Source organism: Sphaerodactylus townsendi, linkage group LG03 (genome assembly GCF_021028975.2).
Source record: "Sphaerodactylus townsendi isolate TG3544 linkage group LG03, MPM_Stown_v2.3, whole genome shotgun sequence".
Taxonomy (NCBI): domain Eukaryota; kingdom Metazoa; phylum Chordata; class Lepidosauria; order Squamata; family Sphaerodactylidae; genus Sphaerodactylus; species Sphaerodactylus townsendi.
Genome location: NC_059427.1, coordinates 22,437,458 through 22,449,524, shown reverse-complemented (window position 1 = coordinate 22,449,524; position 12,067 = coordinate 22,437,458). Strand labels below are relative to the sequence as shown.

Here is a 12,067-nt window from a genome sequence, read left to right as displayed (position 1 = left end):
CTTACTTCTGAGTAACGCACGCCTCGGAGCCAACCGTTTTTCTAAACTAAAATCTCAGTATTCAGGTTAAATTGCCATGTTGGCACTTTGCGATGAATAAGTGGGGTTTCGGTTGCAGTTTGGGCACTCGGTCTCGAAAAGGGTCGCCATCACTGATATAGTCCCTCGCTACTGGTTGTGATGTGATGGCACATACATGTTGGGATTGAGGAAGAGCACAGCAAGGCCTGCAGTAAGCTTCATTGAGCAGTCACACCTGTCTTCTGCCCTGGAGGGTGGCTCCCTGCTGGACCACGATCAGATTGCCCTTCTCCCTCTGCCTTCACAACCAAAATGGTTCCTGTGGGCAGAAATGGTGAGTGGGTACGTTTAACAGTAGTGGTCTTAAGGGTAACCTCGGATACTGTTGCCAATCTCCTGGATGAGACCTAGATATCTCTTGGAAATTAGATCACATCCCCAGGCAACATAAATCAGTCTACCTGGAGAAAAGGGCTGCTTTGGATGATTGAATCAATGGAATCGCACCCCCTCTCTCCCCTGGTGCCACCTGCAAAATCTCCAGGCATTTTCCAACCCATACTTGGCAAACGCAGGGGTCGGCCAGCTCGCCCAGGTATCCCTCAGTGGAACAACAAACGCGGAAGTACATCAGAACGAGCGCAGCCTTTCCCCCGCGCAACCCTTCCGAGATGTAGGCAGGTGGGTTCGGGTCTGATGTCGAAGAACCCGGAGCTGCAGGGAGATCCAGGCAATTTCTAGCAACGGAGTGTGAACTCCTGCAAAACCTGGCTAACGGGGGGCAGGAGGAGGAGAGGCGCCAGGCCACCCTGAGCCCGGGGGGTGGGGGGCGCATTTATGAATGGAGCTCTGCCGCGGTTTCCCGGGAGTTTAATCCGGTCTCCAAGCAGCCCCCGCCTCTCCGGCTCCGAATTGGTCGGCCCGAGGCTTCGGCCCCGCCCTCCCGTGGTGACATCGCCGGAGCGGGGAGGGGGGGCCGAGAGGGGAGCAGCGCTGTCGGGGGACCCAGGGGCCACTCCCAGCCAGCCAGCCTGCCTGGCCGTCGCCACCCCCGGAGGGCTCCCCATGTAAGTCAGGCGAGGGGGGGGGGGCGGCGAGGGAAGCGGGCCGGCTTGTTGTGCGTCTCCCGGGCTGCCGAGGGTGCCCGCCCCTGGCGATGGGCTCTGGGCTGGAGCGTGGAGGGTTGGGCTGCCTGGCCGGCTGGCTTCCTCCGTGGGTGGGTGGGGGTCCCGCCCTGCACCTGCCAGGATCCACGCAGGGGGCGTCGTCTGCGGTGCGAGTGTGTCCCTTCCATCTGTAGGTTCTTCTCTCTGCATTGTACCTGTCTCCATTCTGGGTGTGAGTGAAGGAGATTGGGGAGGGAGGGGTGCATCTTTGTGTCTGCAGCGGAGGGCCAGCAGCAGCACATCACCTCTGGCCAGCTGTTCTGTGCTCCATCCCACTCCGCATGGCAGAGGACTTGCCCGGCTTGGCACCTGCGCCTGGGCATGGTTGCTCCGATGCGGCTTTCCCTCCTGGTCTTGGTGGCCATGTGCTGCAATGGGTTTGAATGTGTCTCCTTCCCTTGTGCAGCTGTGCCTGCCCAGTGGTCGGTGAAGGGCACCCTGGGAGAGTACCTGTTAGGCATTGCAGAAGATCCCATACTGGGACATCGTCCTGAGGGCTGGGCCGGCCTTTCCCTACCTGAGACCCCGGAGTCGGAGAGCTGCTATGAGAGCTGATTTTGAGCTATGTGGGCCAGCGTTTGAATGGTCATGAGGCAGAGCTTTCATATGTTCAGTCAACACATGCAGCAGAATGAAGAGTGACAGAGTGCGGGGCGGGGGGGGGGGGGGGGGATAGAAGAAGGAACTGTACCACTTCAGACTGCCAGAGAAGAGATTATGTTTGTCTGAGTTCCCCTAACAGTTGCGATCAGCTATAAGTGAAAGATTAGCGCAGCGTGCAAAAGCTAGGCTGGAATGGTCCTGCACTTTAAAAAAATTATTTATTTATTTATTATTTGATTTATTATTTATTTATTTATTATTTAGATTGCAGGTAGTTCTTAGACAAAGGGGTGCCACGAAAAGAGGATCCACTGTGTTGGGACCGTTTGGTACACCCACTGCTGTTTGATTATACCTGGCTCTTTTCCATGTGTAACTTTGCCCTTGCCGGAGTCCATGCATGCATGTTATATGTGCGTCTCTGAAACAGAATACTCATCTAGGGTCTCTGTGAACACACGAAGCTGCCTTGGACTCAGTCTGACTACCTGGTCTGATATTTTCTGCTCTGAACGACAATTGCTCTTCTGTGTCTCAGGTGAGGTCCTTCTCATCTTCCTAAACCAGGTCCTTTTAACTGGGGATGCTGGGATCTTCTTCATGCAGAGTAAGAGTTCTGCTCCAGAGCCACAGCGCCCCCCCCACCCCCACACACTTTGGGGATAACCCTCTGTCTAAAATGGCATGCACCTCTCTGCTACTGTGCATCGGGGTGGGGAATGCATAGATGAATTCTTTACCTGCAGTGGTCTAGTTGTGAGTGTATAGCTGTCTGGTTCAATTGTGTGTATGCATCTGAGACCAGAGGTGGGCTGAGACATTGCTTTCTTCTACCTTCCACATGTGAAAGTATCCCTGGGTAATGTAATGTTTGGAGTCTTTTTCTTGACAGTTTATTGTCGGCATCTGGATGTGGGTGTTACATAATTCATTTGTACGCATTTCATTTGGACATCTACTTTTGGATTTCTGGAGCAAGAGTCGAGTCCATTAGCAGCTTAAGGACCAGCAAGATTTCCAGGGTATAAGCTTTCGAGAGTCAAAGCGCCCTTCGCCAACTGCCAGCATCTTTGTGTTTGTGTCGGTGTTCCCAGTGTGTGACTGTTTACTTAATTCTGAGGGTGCTGGTTAATTTTCTTCCATTCGAGTTTTAGTGATTCTCGTACTATGGGGAGACTTTTTCACGTTGTCTTTTCTGTGAACTGCCTCTCGAAAGCTGTGGTTTTCCCCTTTAAAAATAAAAGACTTAATGATAGTCTTATCTTAATTCTTTTATTACAGTTGTTACAGAACAGTTGTCGTGTGGGGAGTTGATACGACATAAAAGAGAGAGCAGGAAATGGGGGAGTGTGTAAAAAGTGTTCAAAGCTTGTAATAAAAAGCTGGTTTTAAAAAAGAACCCCCTCCCTCCACCACAACCACCATTTACAGTGCAGTCCTAAACAGAATTGTGCCTTTGTAAGTCTACTAAAGTTAGCAGACTAGAGATGTATTAGTCTGCTCAGGACCACACTGTTCATCTCTCTTTTTTGCAGTCGGGATCTAGGCATGTGCTTACATTTTGCTTCTGAGGGACCTCATCTCTCAGCCCTCACTGTAAATCATGATCTTTGGAGGTCTGAAAAAAATTAAAACCGTTCACTTGCAAAGTCCTGTTTCTTCTGATCTGACTTCTCTGTGGGCTTCTGTTGCACCTTTGCTGCGGGCACCTATTGGACAGCGTCTGTGTCAGCATGAGTAACACATCTCTCCCCATGACACTGAATTGTTTGCTCCCTGGTTTTCTGAGGAGGCCCTTTGGCTTACTGCTACTCCATTAGTTGTATGAACTCAGAAGTGCCATCTAGCAAGAGGATTTTTTTTTAACGTATCAGGCAGGTCCCACTGGGAGGACATCACAGAAGCCCACCCCCCTCCATTTCGTCCAGGTGCTATGTCAGTGATGGCAAACCTTTTCGAGACTGAGTGCCCAAATTGCTACCCCAAACCCACTTATTTATCGTAAAGTGCCAACACGGCAATTTAACTTGAATACTGAGGTTTTAGTTTTGAAAAAACGGTTGGCTCTGAGGTGTGTGTTACTCAGGAGTAAGCTTGGTGGTAGTCAGTGGCTTTGCTTTGAAGCAAACGTGCAACTCTTCCAACTGGTGAATCACGACCCTAGGAGGGTTTACTCAGAAGCAAGCCCCATTGCCAGCAACTGAGCTTCCTCCCAGGTAAAGGATCATGCTTTAGTTCTTCACATGAAAATCAGTGGAGTTTAACAGCGCTTAACAGGGTTACCTACACTGCTTCCCCAAAACTAGGTCTTAGGTTTAATACTAATAATCGAGCCCAGCGGCCCAGGCCAGCCAAGATATGGGGGTACTCTGTTTGTGCGTGCCCACAGAGAGGGCTCTGAGTGCCACCTCTGGCACCCGTGCCATGGGTTCGCCACCACTGCGCTATGTGCTCCTTTTCTGCAACCCCTGAGAACACAGTGCATCTTAAAATTGTCTCTCCGTATGTTGGTGGGAAACAGCAGGATGGCTGTTTCTCCCCCTCTCCCCTCAGTATTTTTCTGCCATGATCCCATATGGGAACATGTTGTGTGACTAACAGCTAGCGTGAATGAGGAAAAATACAAACGGGACATTTGTTGCTTCATTGTCTGGAAAGCTGTTCTTACGCTGACTAACTCTGGATGTGCGCCTGGCCTGCTGGCCCTCTGCCTGCTCCTATTGTGGTTTTGTGTGTGCTTCTCCTGTTGGTTCAAGCACCCATGGAGACATTTGCCATGGTGCCATTATCTCTGTGTCTACCTTGGCTTCAGCTTGGAATCTTCTCTTTCTCTGTATCCACCTGGGCGTGTCCTCTTATGTGTATGCGGAGCTATCTTTCATGGTTGCCTCATTATGAAATCCGTCACAGTACCAGCAGCCGAGAGTCCGACGGATGGTCCCTTGACTTTTGCAGAGCTGCTGTGGATGATGTGAGCTGTTAAAACAAGGAGTTCTGATAAGCATGCTTTGGAGAGGTTTGTGACCAATACAGGGGTCTTGATCCTCCTTGATCTGAGATTGCAAATGCCTTAGCAGAACAGGTTCTCGGGAGCAGCAGCAGCAGCAGCAGCAGCAGGCCATTGCTTTCACATCCTGCATGTGAGCTCCCAAAGGCTACTCTGCGAGTAGCAGAGTGCTGGATTAGATGGACTCTGGTCTGATCCAGCAGGCTAGTTCTTATGTTCTTATGTTCTTCGGGGGCAGAAGTAGGAACCGCGCTGCACAGTGCCTGAAATTTAATTCCTGATATCTCTGGCTCAAAAAAATCTATGGCATGGGCCTTCTCCTGATGTCCCAGAAAGCTTTCTCCATTCAGAGTAGCCAGGTGCGATTTAGGTATTGGTGGATCTTTGTATGTGTGAGTTGGTTTCTCCTTAACCCACCTCCTCCTCATTGTGAATAGCCAGAGGTGCTCTGTTACCATTCATCCCTAGTGTAGCTACTCACTAGTCTATAGGAACTGATGTGCATTCAAGGGGCTGCTGGAGCATCTGTTACTGTTCACAGAGGGGAGGAGGAGGAGGTTAAAAAAACTCCTTGCTTTTTTGACATTAGTGTCAGGTCTGGTTCACACCCACCACGACCAAACAATGATTTTTTGCACCAGCTCACAAAACACCTCCCACCCCCAGCAAAACATACATGGCTCTCTCCCCACCAACTCTCTTTCCTAATTTTGTCCTCACACCAACCCTATGAGGTAGGTTGTTAGCCTGAGAAACAGCTCCAAGCCAGTGCAAGTGGGTATTAAGCACATAAATCTCACACAAATCACCCCCCAGCAAACCATTTACCAAACAAATGTCAGCATCATCTCTCACAAAACACCTCCAGTGGAATCCACCCCCAAACAGCATCACTTTCAATGTTTAAACTGGGTCAGTGCAGTGATGTCACCTTAGGTTGTGGAGCTAGAAATGGCATTGTGGGATAGTTTTCCAGCCCCTCCATTTTCACCCCAATGTTGATTTGAACAGCGGACTGTGGGCAGTAGAGGGAACTCCCACCCTCATCAATCACTTGGCAACCCTACATGGCCTACTGTATGGTGTCTCTCCACCCACCCACTCCATTTTCTCAGCTGCTGGAAGTAGGGCCCGTCCCATCCAGCAGACATATCAGGCAGATCTCTATAGATTTTCTGAGTCAAACTGGAAACCAAGTGTCCGGATGTTACTTTATCACAGTAATAGTTACTCTGTGGCTCCTTCCCATGAACCCTATGGCTCTTCCCCAACGTGGCATGGTTCCCATGTTTCAGCAAAGTGAGCAAGGTCACTGCCCAACAGGCAGATGGCCCCTGCTTTGAAATAGCTGCTCCCTGAGGTGTAGCCCTCATTCCAGAGATGACATGAAGGCACCTTTCTCCGAAGACTCCGTGCTCTAATTCCGGCACCTAGCAACTGCCAGGAGGAGACCAAGCTATACTTCAAAGAAAAGAATACAGCCACCACCATGGCAGACATCCAAGAGAAGAACCACCTGGCCACAGAAGGCTGGCTCCGTCCACAGCCAGCTGGCCTTCCGCCATCCACTTTAGCAATTTCACCCGGCCTGTTGTGCCTCTGACTGAGAAGAAAGAGAGCGGGAAGAGAGAGAGAGGGAAGTCCTTCTCCTCGCTCCAGAGACCCAAGGCCTGGTGAAGGCCGAGGAGAGGAAAACCTTCATGTACAGCAGTACTCGGGTAGTTTAAAAAGTTGTAGAATCATAGAGTTGGAAGAGACCCCAAAGGCCATCAAGTCCAACCCCCTGCCATGCAGGAACACACAATCAGAGCACTCCTGACAGATGGCCATCCAGCCTCTCTTTAAAAACCTCCCAAGAAGGAGACTCCACCACACTCCGAGGTAGTGCCTTCCACTGTCAATCAGCCCTTGCTGTCAGGAAGTTTTTCCTGATGTTTAGGTGGAATCTCTTTTCCTTCACCTTGAACCCATCACTCCTGGTCTTGGTCCTAGTCTCTGAATGGGAAGTCTAGGTTAAGTAGATCAGATGCCTGATTTAGTACAAGGCAAGAAGTTTTTCCTGATGTTTCGGTGGAATCTCTTTTCCTACACCTTGAACCCATTACTCCTGGTCTCTGGAGCAGCACAAAACAAGATTGCTCCCTCACCAACATGACAATATTAAGTCTGTAGTTACTTCGTATGTCTTCGTATGGCTCTTTTGGTTTTTTGTTTATTCACTTACTTCATTTATACACCATTTTTCCCCCAATGGGGACCCAAAGGGGCTTACATCGTTCTCCTGTCCGCCATTTTATCTGCACAACCCAAAGGGGGAAACCCTCTGAGGGTGGGTGACTGGCCCAAGGCCACTGAGAGAGCATCCACGACAGAGTGGGGATTTGAATCTGGGTCTGTCAGATCCAAAAATCAATGGCGTACTGCTGGCTCTAGCCTTTCTGTCTTGATGCGCTTCCACCCCTTTTTCATGCATACCTTGCCCTGAACATCAAATCCACTTTTCATCAGCAGAAGTCAAGTCACTAAGCGACCCCACTGGTAGTATCTGGCTCCCCCTCCCTAAAGGAATCACCCATGGAAGGTCCCCCCTGCCTTCTGGCTGAGACAGAAGGCAATAACAGCAACAGCAACAACCAGTGGCATACCAGCAAGAAATAACCCCAGGGACACCACTGAAATTGTGCCCCCCCTGCCCGAGTGGGAGACAAGCAACAGGACAGGCAGCAGTGGAAGCGGCAGGGATGACTTCCTACACCATCGCACTACTGGCCTCAGTGTAAGGCTGAACACACTCAAACGAAATCAGTTCTGTAAAACAGGAATAACTTTATTGATAAATGTCGCCCTAGTTACAGGGTGCTGGAACTGAGGGTTCTTGCCCTCAGTTCCAGTATATATAGGGCCGTGGTGGTGAACCTCTGGCACTCCAGATGTTCATGGACTACAATTCCCATCAGCCCCTGCCAGCATGGCCAATTGGCTGATGGAAATGGTAGTTTATGAACATCTGGAGTGCCAGAGGTTTGCCACCACTGATATAGGGTGTGTGAGTGGGCGGTCCTTTGGAGCAGCGGGAACCAGGGAATCTGAGGAAATGAAACTGAAACTTAGTCCTGACATCCTAGAGAAATGAAACTGAAACTTAGTCCTGACACTCAGTTTCCCCATGCATTCACTCACTGGCCCCTGGCTCTATTCTTCTTGGCCTGTGGGGAGGGGGAAGGGGGCAGCCAAACGTGCCCCTTATTTGACCTAGGTGCGTGGCACCTGGGTTGTGAGACCCGCCCCTGCCCCCCCCCAAAGATACACTCCTGAGAGCAACAACACCACATAGAATCATGGAGTTGGAAGAGACCACAAGGAAGAGACCACATTGAGTGCAATCCTGTGCCATGCAGGAATATACAAACAAATCACTCCTGACAGGACCATCTAGCTAGCCTCTGTTTAAAAACCTCCAAAGAAGGAGCCTCCATCACACTCTGAGGCACTGTATTCCTCTGTTGAACAGCCCTTACTATTAGGAAGTTTTTCCTGATGTTTAGGTGGAATCTCTTTTCCTGCACCTTGAATCCATTACTCCTTATCCTAGTCTCTGGAGCAACGTTCCATTTGTCTATCAACCTTGTCACTCTATTTAAAAAAGAGAGAGATAAGATTAGTCTGGCGTGACTTGTTTTTGAGAAACCCATGTTGACTTTTAGTGATCACAGTATTCCCTTCCAAATGAATTGTCTACTCCAGAATTATTCATGGTGTTGATGACAGGCTGACTGGGTGGTAATTGTATGAGTCCTCTTTTTTCCCATTTTTGAAGATGTGGACAACATTAGTCCTCCTCCAGTCTGCTCGGACTTCTGTTCTCCAGGAGTTCTCAAAGATTATAGCAAGTTGCTCTGAGATTCCTTCTGCCAGTTCTTTTAATATCCTGGGATGCATTTCATCAGGCCCTGGAGATTTGAATTCATTTAAAGTAGCCAGGTACTACCTCTTTATTTATCATGTGCTGAATTTCCCTTGTTGTATCTTGTTCCATTTCCCCCTGGTTGAGCATTGTTTTCCTTTTGGGAAAAGAACAAGGCAAAGAAGGTATTGAGAAGTTCTGCCTTTTCTCTGTCTCTTGTTAGCGTTTTGTCATCTTCTTTACACAGTGACCCTATACTTTCCTTGCCCCCCCTTTTGCTACAGACATAAGCATTTTTTATTGTTTTTAACTTATCTAGCAAGCCTGAGCTCATTCTGTGCTTTAGCTTTTCTGACTTTATCCCTACACCTCCAAGCTATTTGTTTGAATTCCTCTTTGGTGATTTCCCCCTTTTTACATTTCTTGTGTATGTCCCTTTTAAATCTCAGCTCAGTTGAAAGTTGTTTAGACATCCATCCTGGTTTTTTTAGACACCTCCTGTTTTTCCTCCTCAATGGAACTGTTTGAAATTGTGCCTTCAAGATCTCACTTTTAAGAAACTCCCATCCATCATTCACTCCCTTCTCTTTTAGTATTCATAACCATGGGATCACGCCCAGTAGTTTCCTCAGTTTACTGAAATCAGCTTTCTTAAAGTCAAGAATGTGTGTCTGACTGCGCTTGACATCTCCTTTCCACTGTATAGCACACTCCAGGAGAACATGGTCACTCCCCACTAAGGATCCTACCACTTCTGTCCCATTAACCAGGTAATCATTGTTGGTTAGGAGCAGATCTAAAATAGCCAGTCCCTTTGTTGCCTCTTCCACCTTCTGAACTATGAAATTGTCTGCAACAATTGTCTTGTTGGACTTTCTAGTCTTGGCAGAGTTTGACTTCCAACAAATATCAGGATAATTGAAATCTCCTACCACTCTACTACCACTCTCCTTTGTGAAAGTTTGATCATCTATTCCAGGAAGGCATCATCCAACTCTTCAGTCTGGCTTGGGGGAGGTCTGTAATAGACCCCCCACAATGAAATCACTGTTGCTACTCTTCTGTTTAATTTTTACCCAGATGCTCTCAACCTGACTTCCAGGATTTAAGTCATGGACCTGTTACAGGTGTAATAATCCCTGATGTATGATGCTATTCTTCCTCCTTTCCTAGTTGGTCTGTTTCTCTGAGATAGGTTATACCCCTTAGTGATTACATTCTAATCATGAGAATCATCTCACCATGTTTCAGAGATGCCAAGTATATCACAATTGTTTTGCTGTGTTAAGAATTTAAGTTTGCCTTATTTCCCATGTTCCGTGCACTAGTATAGAGACATCTAAGACCATGGTTCATTCCCCCTGGCTGCATATTGAAGTTTTCTTTCTCTCTCCCACTATTGGGTTCCTGAACTATTCGCTCAGTTCTCTCAATAACCTTTGGACTATTATCTCTTGCACTGGATGAACTCTGCCCACTTGAATACTGTCTCCCTCCCCCACACAATTCAGTTTTAAAGACCTCCTGATTAGATTTGTGAGCCTCCTAGCAAAAATGTTCCTACCTACCATTGTGAGGTGCAATCCATCCCTTGCCGGTAGTCCATCTTCATGGAACCGCAGACCAATGGTCCAAGAAGCCGAACGTTCCTGATGGCACCACCTGTGAAGCCAATTGTTCACTTTTCCTCTTTCCCTTCCTGGGCCGTGTCCTTCAACTGGGAGTAGAGGTGAAATGACAACCTGTGCATCCAGATCCTTCAGCTTCCTTCCCAGAACCTCAAAATCCCTTGTGATGTCCAGAAAGCTATGACTTGCAGTGTCACTTGTTCCCATGTGGGTCAAAAGGAAGGGATCATGGTCAGTGGTCGTCTTGACAAGTCTTGCCAGCCCCTCTGTGACATTATGGATTTTTGCCCCAGAGAGGCAGCACACTCTCAAGACATCTTGTCAGGCCTGCAAATCACTGCTTCTGTTCCTCTCAGCAGGTCATCTCCTACCCCCCACCACATCTCTCATCTGGGGTTTTGCAGGGGCCATTCCATGGGCTGAACTTGCGATCATTTGCATTCTCCGAGGGCTGCTCGTGTGCCTGTTCCTTATTCCCACCGACAAGAAAAAGCACTTCAAATTGATTCTGTAGCTTCAAACTCATATAATTCTCCTTGGACCCTCTACTTCTGTGTGTCACATTTCTCAAATGGCCCACCCCCTGTGTTTGAGAACTTCCAATCTCCAGTGTGTTCCGCACATGATACCATCTCCTCCAGCCTGTCCGGGAAATCCTTATTCTTCTTAACGGGCTGAAGAGAAGATACTTGCACTTCACGTTGCTGGACCTTCTTTTCCAAGAGAGCAACCAACTTGCATGTGCTGCTGATACAGCTGCCTACATCCTCTGGCGAAAAAACAAACAAACATACCACAGCTCTTGCAGGTGACTGCAGCAACTCCTTGACCATATTTAGTAGTCTTAATTGATAAAATCTTCATCTATCGATGAAGGCCACATTGCTTAGATCCGCACGTATACCATGCCGATACATAGCGACATCTTAGGTTCTTGGGAAGAACCGAATGCATACGAAAGCCAACACTGGTTGAAGACCTGGCTGCTGTGATTTCATTAATAATAAAAACAAAAACAAGAAGAGCAGCATGTGCCTTCCGTTTTCTGTTTACCTTTCTTCTTCAGACTCGAATGTTCCTGACTTTCCCAACTCTGGAGGAATCATAACTCCCCAGGACGGTGTGTCAATGGAAACGTAAGCCACTCTGGTGGTCTTACCTCCCCCGCCCCTGCAGCCAAAAATAGGACGATTTTGACAGGAAAATGGTCATGAGAGGCATAGCTAAGTCTTCCCTGATGCCCCCCTCCCATTCCTCTGCCAAATTAACAGTCCCCCTCAGCTGCTTTTCGTTTTTTAAAAATCCCATCGAAAGGATTTTAAATACATCTACCATGCAGTGTCGATTTGGGGTGGGACCAAACGGCCAAGCCTTCGTACCTCACACAGTGCCGGGCATGATACTTGCTAAACATTAGCTTCTCTCCAGGGAGGGAGGGGGGGGGGATTCTGCAGTTATACAACTGGACACCATTGACTCACGAACGTCATTTTATTCAAATCATCTCCATCCTACCCTTTCCTACGTAAAACGGAGGCTCGTGACGGATTGCTGCTTTTAAAAAACTCAAATCATAAAAGCTCGGCTTAACCCAGAAACCGCATGCCCAAACAGCTCCCCTGTGACTGCCCCTTCATTCTCCTCAAGATCTCCAAGCCTTGACACTTGGCACCTCTTTCATCAGCTAATGCTTCCCTCGGGCCAGAAGTCTTATCCAATTAATTTCTTGCCTTTGAAC

General features: G+C 48.4%; 1 protein-coding gene across 3 annotated transcripts in view; it reads left to right on the top strand.

Annotated features, from left to right (window-relative positions):
• Positions 1 to 12,067, top strand: part of CAMK1 (calcium/calmodulin dependent protein kinase I) — a 64,239-nt gene that overhangs the window by 1,584 nt on the left and 50,588 nt on the right. Inside the window, exon 1 of one of the 3 annotated variants that reach the window (XM_048488625.1) lies at positions 952 to 1,088. The exons of 1 other annotated variant lie outside the window; for it this stretch is intronic. The gene's annotated coding sequence lies outside the window, so the exon portion shown is untranslated. Of the gene's footprint in view, positions 1 to 951; positions 1,089 to 2,098; positions 2,329 to 12,067 lie in introns of those variants that run through there. One more of the 3 variants, XM_048488627.1, reaches the window with a different exon arrangement.